The sequence below is a fragment of the Ictalurus furcatus genome, chromosome 26 (assembly GCF_023375685.1).
Source record: "Ictalurus furcatus strain D&B chromosome 26, Billie_1.0, whole genome shotgun sequence".
NCBI classification, from domain to species: domain Eukaryota; kingdom Metazoa; phylum Chordata; class Actinopteri; order Siluriformes; family Ictaluridae; genus Ictalurus; species Ictalurus furcatus.
Genome location: NC_071280.1, coordinates 14,702,734 through 14,722,817, shown reverse-complemented (window position 1 = coordinate 14,722,817; position 20,084 = coordinate 14,702,734). Strand labels below are relative to the sequence as shown.

At 39.5% G+C, this 20,084-nt stretch overlaps 1 protein-coding gene across 2 annotated transcripts in view; it reads left to right on the top strand.

Annotated features, from left to right (window-relative positions):
* The window catches only part of cnnm2b (cyclin and CBS domain divalent metal cation transport mediator 2b), a 33,612-nt gene that overhangs the window by 2,839 nt on the left and 10,689 nt on the right, over window positions 1–20,084 (top strand). The window lies entirely within an intron of this gene.

Sequence of the window (20,084 nt, the reverse complement as noted above, 5' to 3'; positions counted from 1 at the left end):
GGATCAGATGTCCTAGAGTGGGGAAATGGCAAGGGATGTGTATCTAGGCATGGTGTCAAGAACTCACTTACATTTTTTTAACTCTCCTTCTGGAGATCTACCTTCCTGAAGACAAGCCATGTAACTGAGGCAATCAAGGCTTCCTGAAAAGATGGACAATTCAGAATTCGGTCAGGTGTTTGCTTAAACTATACTTCTCAGGAAGTCAGATCTCCAATAGAACTGCCTTGGCACGTGCCACGTTTACGCCACACGCTGCAATCTGAACGCCACACGAACAAATAGGTTTTGTTTATTTGAACTTGATGCATGAGTAAAGTACGTGAATGCCGACTCAGTCTGGTAACAGTGCTTCTCCATTAAACGAGCCGACAAGGGCCTCTGCAGATTTTCCATGTGTTCGGAGTGAGAGGTTAACCAACTATACAGAACACAGATTTGTTTATCTAAAGGCACAGTGGTTAGCATGCACGAAAATGCAACAAACATTCTCCCAGTCATGAACAAGACACCAGGTTAGGACCTTCAGAAGTAGATGATAGACTCTGAGAGCTCTAAAGCAGAATGCGTGTGCATATATGTGTGTGAGAGGCTTTGGGTAACTTCAAGGTGCACCTGTGGGCTCCTGCCATGACTTAGCTTGTGTGTGTTGGGCTGTCACCTTCATTCAGCGTTAATGTTTACACGTCCCCCTCTCTGTGTCTGAATGCATTAGGAATTTGTGGGAATAGCGTGACTTAGGTTATCGAGGGAGTAATCACGTCAAAGAGCCTCCTGTTTTTTCTCACACTGTCGCTTTCTTACTTTTCTTTCGCTCTCATCGTAATTTACACTCGTTTCAAAGTTGAAATCGAGAGAAGCAGGGTTTGTATGAGAGGTTGTACGGATATGCATTCATACACTCACATTCCTCTTTAAGTTACAACATTTCATGACCCCCTTAGTGCCTTCAGGCTTTAACACACTCATTACAACACTTTACTGTATTAAAGTGGTAACTGTTAGAAATGACTTAATGCTTAAGCTGGCTTTTAAACTGTTATGTTTTCCAGCCAGGCCAAAAATCACACACTGTAAAGAAATGATTTGATTTTGAGTTGAGAACAAACAAGCACACATCATTGTTCAAACCATGAGATCAAAGAAAGTGACATATCCAAGGGGGGAAAAAAAAAACTGGTATGTCCTGGACTCCTTGGTTGTTTTTACACTCCCTAATTAGACAAGTTATGAAGTTCAGGGCAACAGATCTTCTGCAAAAAATCAAACAGGATTAATTCTGGGAGTTGCATTTCCAAGATGGAGAGCCCTGCTGATGGAGAAGAGATTTCAGGGTCATTGTGGATCTAGAGCATCTCCCGGGAATACGGGGCTCAAAGCAGGAGTGCATCCATGGGAAGCCAATCCACCACAGGGTAATAATAATAATAATAATAATAATAATAATAATAATAATAATAATAGCCATTCTGAAGCATCCTCCAATCAACCAACTATCAACAAATCAGTACTTTATTCAAAGTAGTAACATCTTGCATGTTTGTCATAACTTGCCAAGTAGCATGATGATGGAAGGCTAGCTAGCTGCTCATATAGATTCTAGGGGGCGGGGCATTGTTAACATGGGCATGGAAGGGAGGTGGAGTTCTAGAGTAAACAAATCATTCCAGTGTTTTTGTAGTTTACCTTGTAACCAACTGCTAGAGCCCAAATTCTACCCAAGACACTTTTAATTCTGTTTTGATAGCAAATGGAAAATGAAAAACGTTTTCCACTTCACTTTAAAAAAGCGACACCTAGACGAGCTACATGTTTGACACAGGTGTGATAAGTATCACTTATTTATGCCCAATGGTCTACATGGCAGAACATTTTATTGGTTTCTTGCACGTATACAAATTGTGTCATCTTCAACTTCCCTCAATTACTGTAAAATCCTTTCAGTCGCTTATACGTGCCGTTTTGTCTAGCGTGATCTGAGACGAAACATTACGTTGCTTAGCCTTGAGAACGTGCTCCAAGTGTGACTTAGTGACTAGAACATGGGGCCATTAGAAGAATGTTAGAAACATGGGGTTGTGTGTGTGTGTGTGTGTGTGTGTGTGTGTGTGTGTGTTTGCTGCTTTTTTGCAATTTTGGCCTGTCACCAGCAAGGACTCGTATTCTAATGACTGCTTAAGGGGGTGGGGGTCAAAGTCTTCACGTCACGGCGGCTGTGGTCAGCGCACACACACACACTCGGTTCAAAGCGCTTTGTATGGTAAGTCACTGTTAATTAATCTATCGACTCTTGTGGAGCAGCGCGGGAACAAAACACCTCTTCCCACCAAGTGCACTCGTTCCAAATCTGATTCCACTTTCATGTAACATTTCCAGTTAAGATAGTCATGGATTGAGGTGAAAGCAAATTGCACTGCTAAAGCAAAAATAAGACGGAAAGTATTGTGTATTGTGTATGAAGATGAAAACGTGAACATTTTTCATCAGGCAGATAAATAAGACTGCAAAGTTTTGTACGTGCAATAATTATCCCTTCATGAGGGTAAGAGTGAGTGAGCATACTGGAAATGACCACCTAGCAGTGGGTTGTGCTCTTAATTAGTAAGTCAGAGGCAATTTTTTGGACCTGGCCCAAGGCAGTGAGATGCACTGAAGCATAACTTGAGAAGAACTCTTCACTGAACAAAAGTAAATTTTCCTACCTCATGCATTGTAATTTGGTATTGCTTAGTTTGGACTTTATTACCCTGATAGACTTTATTAGTTTATCAGGAAACACTGATACTATTGGAGTTAATGACAGCAACTGATGAGAGATTAGCAAGGCAGAATACTAAAGGTCTACTACATATACTAAATATAACTCCTGCTATATATTTAACTCATATACAGTACAATATATATATATATATATATATATATATATATATATATATATATATATATATATATATATATATATATATACATACATACATATATAATGTATGTATATATATATACATACATATATAATGTATGTATATATATATATATGTGTGTATATATATGTATATATGTGTGTGTGTGTGTGTGTGTGTGTGTGTGTATCTATACATATACAATATATATGCTATATGTTTAACTCATATACAGTGAAACTCTTGGAACGCCAAGGCCAATTCATTGGTTTGTGCTATGCACCAAAGACATTCGGGTTTGAGCTCAAAAGTGAAATTAGGATTTCAGCTTTTATTTCCTGGGATTTTCATCTAGATGTGTTAAACAACATAAAACATGGAACCTTTTGTATCAGACCACCCAACTTCTGGGTGAGTAAAAGTATAGGAACAGCTCAATCTTCCTAAAATAAAGTAAATAACACTTAATATTTGGTTACATATCCCTTGCTTGCAATAACTGTTTCAACTCTGGTCTAAAACCTTCCCATTTCCCAAACTTCCCAAACACTTCCCAAACTCTGGTCTAAAACCTTCCCATTTCCCCCCTGATATAGTCCTTTGTTGAGTTGGCAGTGTGTTTTGAATAATTGTTTTGCTACATGATGAAGTTCCTCCCGATTCATTTGGATGTGTTTCTCTGTAAATTGGCAGATAGAATGTTCCTGTAACTTCTGAATTCATTCTGCTGCTAACATCATGAGTTACATCTTCAATAAAGATTAGTGATCTTGTTCCAGAAGCAGCCATGCAAGCCATGACACTACTTCCACCAGGTTTCAAAGAAAAGCTTGTATGTTTTGGACACCTTTCCATCACTTTGGTAGAGGTTAATCGTGGTTACAGAACACTTGTGGCTCATCATCTTTGTATTTATTTGCAAATTCCAGTCTGGCTTTACGATTCTTACTGCTGATAAGTGGTTTGCATATTGTGGCATTCTCTCTATATTTCTGCTCTTGAAGACTTCTTTGAACAGTGGATTGTGATTCCTTCACCCCTGCCCTGTGGAGGTTGGTGATGTCACTGACTGTTTTTTGGGGGGTTTTCCTCTACCCATTTAGTATCTGTTGCTCAGTACACCAGTGGTTTCTTTCTTTTTCACATTCCAAATTGTTGTATTGGCTATGCATAATGTTTGTGCAATGCCTTTGATTGATTTTCCCTCTTTTCTCAGCTTCAAAATGATATGGTTTTCTCCCATAGACAGCTCTCTGATCTTCATGTTGGCTTATCCTTTTTAATAACAAATGCAGTCTTCACAGGTAAAACTGAACGCCAAAACCAAAAGTAGATGGTCAGAGCTATTTATTGTTTAAGTAGTCAATCTAACAGGACACACCTGGGTAACAAGGAACACCTGTCAGATACATGTTCCAATATTTTTTGCTTGCCTACAAATTGGATGGTCTGGCTTGCTATGTTCTATGTTGTTCTATGTTGTTCCTATGTTGTTCTATGTTCTTTAAGATAAGCAGGGTTGAGCCTGGCCAGAACCTGGATGGGAGACCTCCTGGGGAAAACTAAGCTTGCTGCTGGACATGGTATTAGTGAGGCCAGCAGGGGGAGCTAACCCTGTGGTCTGTGTGGGTTCTAATGCCCCAGTATAGTGACGGGGACACTATACTGTAACGACAGCACCGTCTTTCGGATGAGACATTAAACGGGGTCCTGACTCTCTGTGGTCATTAAAAATCCTTCTTGTAAAGAGTAGGGGTATAACCCCGGTGTCCTGGTGAAATTTCCCCATTGGCCCTTCTCTATCATGGTCCCCTAATAATCCCCATCTGTGAATTGCCTACATAAATCTATCCTCTCCACTAATAGCTGGTGTGTGGTGGGTGTTCTGGCGCACTATGGCCGCAGTCGCATCATCCACGTCAATGCTACACACTAACGGTGGTTGAGGAGCCCCCCCCAAAAAAAAACTATGTAAAGTGCTTTGAGTCTCTAGAAAAGCACTATATAAATGTAACTGTAACTAACTAACTAATTAACACATCTACATATAAATACATGGAAATAAAAGCTGAAAACTCTCATCTCATATTCATCTTTTGATCTCAAACCCAAATATCTTAAGTCTACAGCAAAAACAAATGAAATGGCCTTGCCATTCCAATAGTTTTGTAGGGGACTGTGTCTACTAAATATGTGGCAGTGGTAACTCAATGGTTAAGATGTTGGACGGCTGAACGGAACATTGTGAGTTCAAATCCCAGCACTGCCAAGCTGCCACTGTTGGGCCCTTGACCAAGGTCCTTAACCCTAAACTGCTCAGTTGTATAATTGAGATAACTGTAAGTCGCTCTGGATAAGGGTGTCTGCCAAATAAATGTAATTAATTAAAATGTAAATATACTAAGGGCTGTGCAATTGCATAGTGAGTAGCATTGCTGCCTCACAGCTCCAAGATTCCTGGGTCAATCTGTGTCTGTGTGGAGTTTTAAATGTTTTCCTTGTGTTTACGTGGGCTTCCTCTGGGTTCTCCAGTTTCCTCTCACAAAAACACACAAGTAGGCAGATTGGCTACATTAATTATCCCTAGGTATGAATGAGTGTATGCATTGCTCCCTGAAATGGACTGGTGTCCAACCAAAAAATGTGGTCTTTGACCATGTTGGTTGTTGGTGCAAGAAGAGCCTGTTTGAATATTTTAGCATCTGCTGATATACTGTGATTTTCACACACAGCAGTCTCTAGAGTAGAAACAGAATAGTGTGAAACACAAAAGACATCCAGTGAGTGGCAGGTCTGTGGACGGAAACACCTTGTTGATGTGAGGGGTTTAGAGAAGAATCGCCAGGCTGGTTGAAGCTGGCAAGAAATATAATGCAACTCAAATAAACACTCTTTACAACCATGGTGAGCAGAAAAGCCTCTCAAAATGCACAACATACCAAACCTTTAGGCAAATGGTCTACAGCAGCAGAAAATCACATTGGGTTCAAGAACAGAAATCTTTATATATAGTACACAACAGAACACCTCAGACAAAAGTCTTTCATCAGCTGAGCAAATATACTTAAAATAACTCATACTATATAACTCGTAATAATGCTAAATATTACTCACATTCATAAAACACGAAAGAGTACATGGTCTTTTTATTCATTTCCCAGTTCTACAGGTTCTTGAACTGCACCAAGACAAAGTACAGAAAGACAAAGAGACTTGGATTCAGCCTGAAGTGTGTGACGAGAGGTTTATGCTTTAAACCTTCTTTTTCCCCTCCTCGGAGGATTGATGTCCTCTCCTGTGAACCTAGTGACCTTTCAACCCAATCTGGTTCACTGCCAGTATTGTAGTTGGTGATTTGTGGTGGCTGCTCTGTGTGAATTTGTGCCAGGTGAGACAATTTGTTATCGCCTCAAGTAGGGCAATGATCGCAAAGTCGAACTTTGATGTGTGTTCTGCCTGGCTTTTTTTTCTTTTTTTCTTTACAGAGAGTTGGTCTCTCTGTGTTTTCATCTCTTCCACTTTCTTTCTCATCACACATTGTTCTTTCTCCCTGATACTTCCTCAAGTTAAAAATTTTGTTGCCAAGTCTTGGTTCTTGATTGGTCAGAAGGTGTTGATTCATTTTCTATAACAGCAGCACAGACAGAAGTGCTGGCTGTAATTCAGATCATGTTTCTGTAGTAACAATGTGCACAGGCACTTGTATGGCTATTGCGCCACATAAATGAATTTTTCTTAAAAAAACATATGGTGAAATTTTTGCTTTCCTTTGAGGAGATTAAGAGGAGTTATTTAACATTTACACAACAATACACATGCTTTTTTTTGTTTATATGGCTGTACGCCATACATGGGCATTGCTTGGTCGTGGTGGTGGGGGGTCACGTGATGTGAAATTCAGCTACGGCTGTCTCACTTTTCACACTACTGTAACAATCTTAGATAAGCAGTGCCTGTTGCCCATGGCACAGTTCTACAGCATCACTGAAGAAAATTTAAGAGTTGCACCAAGAAAAAATCAAAACAAGGACACTCCACTATTAAAACCACTTTTGAATCGCTATGCTTATGGAGCCATATAAAGATGCGTTTAAGGACTTGTACAAACTCCTCTGCATATCCCTGACACTTCCTGTGACATCTGTGTCATGTGAGAGATCTCTCTCCTGTCTCTGACGCTTGAAGACATGTCTGAGAAGCAACAGTGGGGATGCCCGAAACAGTAACTTGGCACTTTTGGCCATCAGTACCCTGAGAGCGAAGGCTCTGGATGTTCAACGCAGCATTGATGCATTTTCCATCAACCACAACAACCGCCGCATTGTCCTGGTTTGAAACCTCAAATAGTAAGTGATTGGTGAATATATCCCCAATGCTATGGGTGCTTTTTGATGTCACATTCCCCTTGACTGAAATTCTGAAATATTTGTTCTATGACTGTCTATATACTAAATCTTTGGGAAGAATTGAGTAAGCTATGTGCTTGTTTAAGTTCATAAAATAAAAAAATGTGATAAAATAACTGCATAATAAAATATTAAAATCAAATGGCCAAGACCTGTTTTGCCCAGCTCCCCCTGTCAGTGATTTAGCATCCCCTCAGCACTAGCAATCAAAATGATCTGGTGCCGCCCCTGCAAGTCAGTACAAAACAATCTACTAATACAATACAATATAACAATAAAGCAACACCTTCTGCCCAATCAGTTTTGAGAATTCAACAATGCCATGGGATAATATGCTATATAATATGTGGCATGTAAATAATGAAAAAGCAGAAGGCCAAAAATTGGTCCCTGAGGAACACCCTGAGCTACAGGATCGATGGCAAGAAAATTTCTACTAGTGAGGTAAGATCTGAACCAGACAAGAACTAAGTCTATAACACTGAAATTGAGACAGGACATGAGTATGTCATAGTTTCCCTTATCAAAAGCAATTCTGCACTTTCAGTACATTAATTAATTACTTAATTCATTCCTTCATTCATTCATCATTGTCCTTTAACCCTGTAGTATCAGTTATGGCTGAATGACAGTGACTCCTATATTATCTGATGACTTTTTTCCGTTTCTCTATTCTTACGTATAGTCCCGGAGCCATTGTTTCTTGTCCGTTCAGTGGAAAGTGACAGTTCGCCCCTTCTATATCTGTAATCAGCCCCGATTGCTGTTTTTTAGTAGTTCTAAGGGCAACGTTTTGTTTGAGTGTTCGCTTGGTAACCCTTGCTTGTGCAGGAATAAGCGTGAGGATTATGTGGCGTCATGTTGGCAAGAACAGGGCCGGGTGCCTAGAGCGGGATCCCCCCTTTGAACGCCGCATGACTCCATGCTTAGACTTTCTGCCCTCACCTACACTTGCATAGTTCTTCAATCTTTTGTGCTACAGAAAGAGTGAGACATAAAGCAAGATTGTAACATTTCTGATTGCATCATCTGTGCAGAAGTTTCTTTTCTTAAAAAGCATCATAGCAAGTCCTGGCTTTAGCTTTTAATGTGCAACAAATAGTCATACTCCCATGTTTTTTCTGTCTATAGCCCTCATAGTTCATAGCCCTATAGTAAGGTGTTGGCTTTTTTTTTTTTTTTTTTTGAATGGCCTACATTCCTCAGATTCTGGTGCAACACGAAATGGCTGTAAAACCGATTAGTAAAAAGTGTGAATGCAGCCCGAGTGGCCTTAGAAAGCGTGTCTGATCTGCCATTACTTCTTTCTTTTTCTTTCTAATCTGTAGCATATTGTTGTTTTTTTTTTAACATTTATGTGACTGTTATAGCGTTTATTCATGCATTTTGGAGATTTTGTTAATTTGTACTCCTCTGTTCGTTTAAAATATTTATAAAGTATTTGTTTACACACTAAATAATATAGCTGGTCGAATGTCGGTAAATCTTGCATATTGGCTTATTTTTTTGTAATTCAGTAATCCCCTCTCATCCTGACTGATTATGCTGACTAGGAAGTATTAATACATAAAGAAATAGAATCTTCTACAGATTTGGTTATTTGGCAGGCAAAACCAGATTTGATCATAGGCTTAGCTCTGTTACCTCTTTGGAATGGACTCATAGGTACAACCCAAGATTGTCATTTTCTCAGTTATGCTTTAAACCATTGGGACTAATATGGGACATTAAGCAGTAATTAAGCAAGATCAGAGTGGCTATGTAGGACTTTAGGTCTGTGATCATGTCAAGGTGGAACACATCTTGGACTAAATGGCATTACGGTGTTAATATGAAATAACGTGGAATTCCAGGGAAGCTGGACTTTGCTTATACACCAAATAGGACTGCACTTGGGATGACCAAGTGCAGTCCTAGTTCTCTACCTCCCTGTAGTATTTAAATCCAACCTTGATTTAACACAACTGATCCCTGTTTATCAATGATTTTAGGAGGACTTGATTGTTAGAGCCATGTGTGTAGGAAGAAATCTCTTAAGGGTGGTAGATCACCAGGACCAGACATAAGCACCCCTGGATTAAAGACATGTATATAGACTGCTGCCAATTCTGTCTTTTCTCTCTGTGAAGCATAAATGCAAGACAAAATATGTATAATTTGTCTTGAAAAGTCATTCACAGGTGTACAACTGTCCACTCATCCAGAAAGAACATAATCTTCTCTGTACTAAATATCAGTGAAACCATACAGTTCACCCAGATGTTTTAAAAATAATGTTATATTTATGTAAACTGCTTTTTTTTCCTTTTAGTATTATTTGGGGGCCAAGCGCTGAAGGTGCATAGACACGTGTTTGTAATTTATTCTTCTTCTTCTTCTTCTTATTATTATTCTTATTATTATTATTATTATTTGGTTAAAAAAAAGAGAAATAAAAGTGTATGGCAGCCCATAAAACACTTCATACAAGCTTTATGAAATTTGGCACAGTGATAGAGGGCAGTATCAGCTACCTACACAGCAAATTTGGTGTACATGCCCAATGCGCTCTGCCACCACCCACAGGGCAAAGATGGACATACAGTTGCATTAATAGCTCCACATTGCATGTGCCATACTGTAGGAACATGACTCCACTTTCCACCGATTCTTTGTGTAATGCCGAGTTCAGTGGCTACCATGCTGCTTTGGAAATTTCTGCCATATTGGATAGATTTTTTTTCGCCCCATTGTTTCTCTTTTTCTTCTCCTGAAAATTTTGTACAATCCTCACGAAATTTTCTGGGATGGTTTATTCATAGTGCACAGACAAATTTGATAGCAATGACACCATGCAAGAAGTGAAGCCATTTCTTAGAAATGCTTTTACGTATTGACACCAAACTTGGCCCATATGGTTAGGAACATGAACTGATTTTAAAAGACAAGATTCAAGTTAATTCCAACCTTGGAGGGCTACTGAAAATAGGAAGTGAGGCAATATCTCAGCAACTGAGTAGTATTTTGCTTTCAGATTTGGCATATCTCCTTGAGGAACAAATGCTGAGGGTCCCAATCACTGCTGGTCTTCCTCTGTTGCTAAGGAGTGGGGTCAGAAAGTGCTTGGCCCCTTAATTGTTGCTATATATATAATTATTGTATGATTATTGCTATTATTACATGCATTTTATGATCTGTTTATTGATCGTGAGTACCTGTAAAGGTGCTGTTATTATTATATTATATATATAATAAAGAGGGGTGGAACTGTATCAGAATCAGATATGATAATGTAATGTGAGACGTTGGAATGGTGAACTTCTGACATGTAGTCAGTGGCATGTAAATCCTATATTTATAGCATTAAAAAATCAGAACTTTAACATAGTTTTCACTGTAACATGGTATCTGCTTAAAACTAGCGGATATATAACACTGCATAGGAAGTAAAATTATATAAATTCTCCAAGAAATTACTTGTGACTTAATTTTGTATGCTGACATTGTGTGAAAGTGCTTGACTGACTTAAACAGCAGCCAGTAGCATTTCAGATATGCCACACCCCTGAATCTAAACAAACCTAACATTTACTTAGAAAGTTAGCTAAATATGGAGAACAGAGAAGAGTTTAACTGAGAGAAGCCCGGAAATTGTCTAAAAACAGAATTGCGTTCTTGCTCAGAATGAGGAAACAACATGTTCCAGCGCTGAAAAGTCCCAAGTTGGTAAAACACGTCTGATAAACAGCCTGTCACATAAACACAAACTCTTACCAATTCTACCCTCCTCAAGAAGAATATGTTTTTCTCAACCAAGGGATGGTTAAAAAGGGAATACTGTGGGGGATCAAGTATGGCCAAAAGCACACCACCAAACCATGTTTGCTGCTAATGCACTGCTGCTGTAGAGCAACACCTGCCTCTGGAGGTGGGATATACTCAGTACGTTTACATGGACAGCAGTAATTCGCTATTAACCCGATTAAGACGATACTCTGATTAAGAAACTACCATGCAAACAGCAGTTTTTAATTACCTTAATCCGATTAAGGTCATACTCGAAGTAAACACAAATGGAATTAAGACGTGTGGAGTATTCCTGTTTTAGTCGCATTATTGACTTGTATCATAGACATGTACACACCTTAATCACATTATTAACGTCGTGTGAGAGTTTTCACCGCATTTTGCGACAGGACACGATCACGCACGGCAGCGCTCAACCGTTTGACGGCAAACAAGAGAGCACGGCTGCGTCCCAAACCGCGTACTCGCCTACTATAGGCCTGTAGTAGGAGAAATACATGTATCTCGGCTACTATATAGACAGTAAGTACGCGGTTTGGGACGCAGCCCACGGCTTCAAGCGGTCGTCTCCTTGCACGTACAGCACGACAAATAATGAACCGCTCTTGAAGCGTTCGTAAAAATAAATAAATAAAAACACCCAAAACTGTATATGGTACCATAACGAAGACGAACTGTATGTCGATACGTGAAATTCTGGAGGGACGTTGGACGGCGTGGCGCGGTGACGTAATGACGTGTGCCGTTAATCGCTCTATGTTCTATAACATGTAAAACGGGTACATGAAAGGAGTATTCTAAAAGCGACTCATGTAAACACCTTAATCACAATATTGTCTTATTCAGAATAAGGTCAATAATTAGATTGCTGCTGTCCATGTAAACGTAGTGGCTGTATATGGTGCTAGAGAGCATTTAATGAAGATTTGCACAAATATGAATCATCGAAAAATTCTGATTTTGTCCCAGAACTATAAAATTAAAACTAGAATATTGAGAAACACTGAATTTTTGTATATTTTCTTCAGATAGAGCATTATATTCATGTCCATAAGACTAAGGGACAAGTACAAGAAGCTCTGAAAAACCTGTTTTGATTTCGGGGGTAATTTAATTAGCTAAGAAAAATGACTGCAACGATTGCACTCGTCAGAAGGTTGTAGAAATACATTGTATTCTGATTTCTATGTATGTATCTATCTATCTATCTATCATGACTACACTACTTCTCAGTGACAGCACATTCAGGGGCAGAAAAGCCCACTTGGATTTCTAAACTGCCCCCTTGGCATTCCCAAGGCCCAGTGCCCCAGTACCATCTCTCCTCCATCTCACACACACACACACACACACACACACACCCAAACCCACATTGTCTTTCTGCCCGTTTCCCTCAGTGTTGTAAATTACAGGCGACACAAACCCTTGCCTAATGCCCTGGCATGGAAATCTTCCAACCAGAACTTTTTTTCAGCTGGCTGTGGGCTGGCATCATTGATTATGGTCAGGCAGTCTCTCTCTCTCTCTCTCTCCCTCTCTCTCTCTCTCTCTCTCTCTCCAACCCCCCTCCCCCCTTCCACACACACACACACACACACAAACACACACACACACACACACACACACACACACACTCACAAAACAGCCATTCCAAAGAGGTGGTTCTGAGGCTCTACACTTAAAGAGAGTTGAATGAAGATATGGCTAAACTTGACTGACTTATTTGTAAGACTAATGAGATTAGAGATTCTTTATTTAACAAATTATAATTAAAGAAGCCATTACTACATGGTACTTATTTTTAGTGTTGTATATAGAATACCAAATTAAATATATTTTTAACTCAAAAAATATATTTTTATTACTCAAGTAAACGTTAATTCAAGCCACTAGAAAACTACTTAAGAAGAGGTGTCTATTATTATAAATACTTAAGTATCAAAAGTGCTTCGGTATAAAAAAAAAAAAGAAAAGGGTTTGTGAACCCTTTAGAATTTTCTAGATTTCTGCATAAATATGATCTGAAACATCATCAGATTTTCACACAAGTCCACAAAGTAGATAAAAAGAACCAAATTAAACAAATGACACAAAAATATTATATATTGTCATTTGCTTATTTAGGAAAATGGTACAATATTACATATCTGTGAGTGGCAAAAGTATGTGAACCTTTGTTTTCAGTACCTGGTGTGACCCCCTTGTGCAGCAATAACTGTAACTAAATGTTTTCAGTAACTGTTGATCAGTCCTGCACATGGGCTTGGAGGAATTTTAGCCCGTTCCTCAGTACAGAACAGCTTCAACTCTGGGATGTTGGTGGGTTTCCTCACATGAACTGCTTGCTTCAGGTCCTTCCACAACATTTCTATTGGATTAAGGTCAGGACTTTGACTTGGCCATTCTAAAACATTCACTTTATTCTTCATTAACCATTCTTTGGTAGAATGACTCGTGTGTTTAGGGTCTTTGTCTTGCTGCAAGTACGACTTTCTTTTGAGATTTAGTTCATGAACAGATGTCCTGACATTTTCCTTTTGAATTCACTGAAATAATTCAGAATTCATTGTTCCATCAGTGATGGCAAGTCGTCCTAGCCCAGATGCAGCAAAACAGGCTCAGACCATGATGCTACCACCACCATGTTTCACAGATGGGATACGGTTCATATGCTGGAATGCAGTGATTTCCTTTCTCCAAATATAACGCTTCTCATTTAAACCAAAAAGTTCTATTTTGGTCTCATCCGTCCACAAAATATTTTTCCCATAGCTTTCTAGCTTGTCCATATTAACTTTAGCAAACTGCAGAGGGGCAGCAGTATTCTTTTTGGAGAGCAGTGACTTTCTCCTCGCAACCCTGCCATGCTCACCATTGTTGTTTAGTGTTCTCCTGATGGTGGACTCATGAACATTAACATTAGCTAATGTGAGAGAGGCCTTTAGTTGCTTAGAAGTTACCCTCGGTTTCTTTGTGACCTCATGGACCTCATGTCTTGCTCTTGGAGTGATCTTTGTTGGTCGAGCACTCCTGAGGAGGGTAACAACGGTCTTGAATTTCCTCCATTTGTACACAATCTGTCTGACTGTGCATTGGTGGAATCCAAACTCTTTAGAGATGGTTCTGTAACCTTTTCCAGCCTGATGAGCATCAACAACTCTTTTTCTGAGGTCCTCAGAAATCCTTTGTCCTTTGTTCGTGTCATGATACACTTCCACAAACATGTTTAAAGAAGATCAGACTTTAATAGATCCCTGTTCTTTAAATAAAACAGAGCGCTCACACACACCTGATTGTCATCTCGTTGATTGAAAACACCTGACTCTAATTTCACCTTCAAATTAACAGCTAACCGCTAGAGTTCACAAAATTTCAAGCACCACTGTAATTCTTTTATGTGAAAGCAGAATCAGATTTACACAGCATTTCTGACATTGTGCAACAATGCTGATGGCAAAAATACAACCTTGTACTTATTATGTAGGAATACGTGATTAAAAAAAAAAAAACCTGATTTAAATACGCTAGCTCTATTGTTCCTTTAGTTATTTTTAGTAGATTTATGTCTTACTGATAATGCACCTCCTGTATATCTTGTACTTTACACTGTCTTAAAAATACCAGAGTAATAAAATGAATCGCAGTTCAGTGTGCCTCCATATTTAGATCTTGGGATTGATTGGACTGCAAACGGGGCAGTAATTTGAGTTTAGATTCACCACTGAAAGAAAGAATCAGATGAGTGTGGCATAGGTTTTTGCAAATCTCACACATCATTCGAGCTTGCAAAACCAGGGTTTCTCAAACTTTGTACAGCCAGGGACCTCTTTTAGCTGTAGGGGAAAAAATCCATTGAATAAACTCTCCTCAGTATAGATTTCGTTCTGGAAAAATTCAAATATTAAGTTCATTATTTGAACATGTACATTCATTTTCTTGATATTTGTTACAGTATATAGTTTTTTTTAATCCTGAACTTGACCATTGACAGAACATAAGGTCAAAGTTGACATTATTTATGAACCTTCTTGTTTTTCTTTCTTTTTTAAAAAAAATGTTTTGGATTAAACCCATTTCTTTCAAGTGATGAACCAAACAGGCCAAACAAGCCTCATAACTATAATAACTCAATAATAACTTATTTGGTAACGGTCGGTTCCAAAATGAACCCTGGATATGCTTCATGGACCCTGGGGGTTCCCCAGACCTGATTTTGAGAACCGCTGGCCTAAACGTAGTGCTTGTCCAACTGTGTGTGTGTGTGTGTGTGTGTGTGTGTGTGTGTGTGTGTGTGTCTGCCTAATCCTACTTGAACTGAGGTCCTACTTCACATACATGACATAATTAGACTGTGCACAAAATGAATGATGACTGACTACATTTTAAAGCACAATATTTAGGTGCAATGTGCAGTATATAATATTATAGTGTATGTGGTAGTTTATAGGGATGCATCAATCCCACTTTTCCCAGTTCTGATATGATAGCAATTTTTAGGCACTAATGTATCAGCAGATAATGAGCATACAGTGGTGTCATGTAAGTCAACATATGAGCATTATAAAATAATATAGGCCAGTGGATCCAACTGGTAAATAAGTCACTCTGAAACCACGTCAGCGTTTTATCTATGGTGTGGCTCAGGTCGTAGAGCGGGTCGTCCACTAATCATAGGGTTGGCGGTTCGATTCCTGGCCCACGTGACTCCACATGCCAAAGTGTCCTTGGGCGAGACACTGGACTCCAAGTTGCTCCCGATGACAAGTTAGCGCCTTGCATGGCAGCTCTGCTACCATTGGTGTGTGAGTGTGTGTGTGAATGGGTGAATGAGACACAGTGTAAAGCGCTTTGGAGAAAAGCGCTATATAAGTGCAGACCGTTTACCATCTCCCGTATCGATGCTCAGCATCAGATCAGGACATAGTTAATAGTATATTGATGGAACAGGTTTATTTTTTATTACTTCAGCAGAGACTTTTATCCAAGATTTGACTGAATTTGCTTAAGAAGCAAAAGATTACAGGGTTTTCCTGAAAGCACTCAACAGCCACTTTATTAGAAACGACATACTTATACCGAGTATTATATGTCAAAATTACATTTTGTAGTTTTTAAGAAATACATTTTTGAGGTTAGGTAAAATATAACAAGTTTCCAAACATTTATGTTCCACATTGGAACGCACTACAATGTTTACTTAGCTACATTAATTTTAACATTGTTTAAATACAGTTACTGAGCACTAATTCGCCAATCATGTGGCAGCAGTGCGATGTATAAAGTCATGCAGCTTCAGGTAATGTTCATATCAACCATTAGAGTGGGGGTAAAATGTGATCTCAGCGATTTTGACTGTGGCATGATTGCCGGTGCCAGACGGGCTGGTTTTTGAGTATTTTTGTAACTGCTGATCTCCTGGGATTTTCATGAACGACAGTCTCTAACGTTTACTCAGAATGGTGCAATAAAAAAAACAACATCCAGTAAGCGGCAGTTCAATGGAGAATGGCCAGCTGACAGAAAGGCTTCAGTAACTCGGGTAACCACTCTGTACAATTGTGGTGAGCAGAAAAGCATCTCAGAATGCACAACACACATCAAACCTTGAAGAGGCTGGGCTACGATAGCAGAAGACCACGTCGTGTTCCACTTCTGTCAGAATGTTGACTTCAGTGGGCACAGACTCACCAAAACTGGACAGCTGAAGACTGGAAAAATGTAGCCTGGTCTGGTGAATCCCGTTTGGTGCTGAGGCACACAGATGGTAGGTCAGAAACAGCATGAATCCATGGACCCAACCTGCCTTGTGTCAAAAGTCCAGGCTGGTGGAGGTGGTGTAATGGTGTGCGGAATGTTTTCTTGGCACTCCCCACAATCATCACTTGAATGAGTGTATTTGAGTATTGTTGCTGACCATGTGCATCCCTTCATGGCCACAATTTACTCATCTTCTAATGGCTACTCCCAGCATGATAATGCACCATGTCACAAAGCAAAACTCGTCTCAAACTGGTTTCATGAACATGACCATGAGTTCAGTGGCTTTCCCAGTCACCGGATCTGAATCCAACAGAACACCTTTGGGATGTGGTAGAACGGGAGATTCGAGGCATGAAAGTACACCTGAAAAATCTACAGGAATGGCCTGATGCCATCATGTCAACATGGACCAGAGTCTCAAGGGAATGTTTCCAACATCTTGTGGACTCCATGCCATGAAGAAATGTTTTGAGAGCAAAGGGAGGCTCTACCAAGTATTAGCATAGTGTTCCTAATAAAGTGCTCTGTTAGCGTATGTTATATATTGTATATTTGGTATATTTTCTCAGTGATTTCTCATCATGCTCTCAAAATGTCTCAGTATTTCCCCTAGATAAGATATTGATAACGGATGATCAGTGTGTGTCTCAGACAGCGGCTCTGTCAGCGGCCTTATGTGTGTATTTATAGTGGAATTTTCGCTATGGAAAATGACAACGTGCCTTCCAGAAATAAAGCTGGGAATGGTGGAAAAGAGCAAGAGTCTCTGAAGGGATGAGGGAGAGATGGAGACATTCTCAGCGCTGAGGTGCTTTCTCACATTGCGCTGTCTGGCTTCCTGTCACTCTCATTCACGCACTCACATACAGAAGTGTTGCTATCACTACATTTAAGTGATATCACTTAAACGTAATTACATCAGTGTCATTTGTGTGTTGTTAGTTCAGGCTGATGATGAGGATGACAAAGGAACAAATGTGAAAGGAAATGCATGATATTTCTCAGTAAGACCTATTGATTTTCTGTTCGAGGGAACAAGCAGGATATGATGGTCGTGAGGTAATGTCATTATCATAATGAGTCCCCTGATACACCACACACAGCTCACTATGATATCTTGTTTATTTTAAGTTGCAGAGCTCTGAGTCATCAGAGCGCCATTAATACTGATGCGTTAAGTAATGTTCATTTGGAATTTTACTTTGATAGCCAAATATAGTGAACAATACATAAACTTTAAGTTTAATTTATACATCAGGCACTGTTGAATCTGTAAATCTGATTGATTAATTTTCTATAACAGCAGCTCTAACAGTAGTGCCATTTCTGTTGTAGCAGGTAATCCATAGAGAAGATGAGCTACATACACGGACTTGCGGGGAAAAAAAAGTATGATATGGTGAAGTTTTCTGTGAGGTGGTTTTTATGTACCATTTTCTGAAGGAGTCTCCAGTCTCCAGCTTTCAAGCAGTCAGAGGTGAAGCTAAAACTTTACGTTTTCAATCTCAGGGAAATTCTTCAGGATAGAGCTTTTGGACTTTTTTTTTTTTTTTGTCTTATTAACTTAAAGAGAAAAAAAGAGGCTGCTGAGGTAATAACATTTTATAGCTGATGTAAGTGATAAGACAAACTAACTAAAATGTATGACTTGTCATTCTTTAATAAAAAAAAAACATAATTGTGGAAAATTTGCTTTGGGGAAAAATAGCCAGCTCCATGAATTGTAACAAATTATTAAATAAATTCTGAATTAAATTAAACAGCGATAGATATAGAGGTGGCCATTTTTGGCATTGTTTTAAACCAAGAGTAGATAAACAGTTTATAAAAGCCCCTCGCCAGGCTTATATCCCTTGGTGTGAATGGCAAAATCTGATCTTAAACCACGACCCTGAGAAGGTTTACACAGCCTCAGGTTTCGGCTTAGGGTTTGAGGCATGCATCATGGAAAATCTCTGTTTAGACTTTGCCCATTGCCTTGTCTCTTTAAGGCTGCCTACTGTCCATTAATGTCCTGGAGGTCATGAGGGGTCACCACAAGCACCCCTCTGTCCTTCTTAAAAAAGACATTGGGATAATTATAGAACATCAGGAACTATGAATAAACATGGTGTGTTTGTACGGAAGATGTTCGTGTCCTTCTGTCTGTTCCTCAGCCGATTCAATTTTGCTGAGAAAATGGAAAGAATGTGAGCATTATGAGGGATGCCGTGTTAAGGCCAATAAGGGCAAGGGTCCCGTGTGGCTGTCTTTTCTTGCTGTATGCAACTATGTTGATTTCAGCCTAAGCTACATGCTGAGTTTATTGCATTAATAAGCAACATCACATTCTCTCAATTTAAAATCTATTGAGGTTCAAATGAAACCCACTGAGAGCACTGTGCTTTCGGATAAGCTGATTTCTCTGCTAGCTCGAGATCTCTGCCGTTTCGAGCCGTACTCCAGGGAACCTTGGCTTACGTTAAGCAAACATGTTTTTATTCCACTACGGCCCAGACCCACCTCCCCCGCCACTTTATATGTCCATGCTTTAGTTATTTAGTCGTGTGATTTACAGCTAACCCTCATATTTGTCCCTTAATCATTTCCATAGGGAACGATCTGACTAACTCTACATGGACATGGCTGTTAGATGACTGGTCTTGAAAGAATGCATGACCTGGACATTGTTTACAAACAGCGTTAACCTTTGGCACCAAATGACGTGACCGATCATGCTAAGTACTCAGGGAGTTTAACTAGCAATATTTGGGGTTTTTTTGTTGTTGTTGTTGTTGTTGTTGTTTTTTTTTTTTAAGTTTCATTGTTGTACAGAATTTTTTTTGTTTAGAAAAGATGCAGTGTGTGTGAATCCCAGGAGTCATTGCCATCTCAGGTTGGAAGCTTTCTGCATTTGTCGAACCATTGTTTAACGCAGCAATACTGATTATGCAACATTGTGACTTGTCGTTGGCCGAGGTAAATGCTGGGATACCACAGAATGAGTAGCAAGGCACGCACCTCAATGTGGGTTTGTTGTTACTGCATTTGCTCCAAGTGCTTCCTACTTCCTACTACTGCAGCAAACGGCCATCTGCATGTAAACGGCCAGCTCTGAGACAGCTCACGTCAGCCAGCAGTGGCTTTGGTGAGAATACTGCCCAAGTGGAATGGAAACTTCATTTCAGGGCTAATATTAGCCTGGCCCTCCGGAAAATTCCTTTTAAATGATCACAAGCTGAGAAAAGGCAAA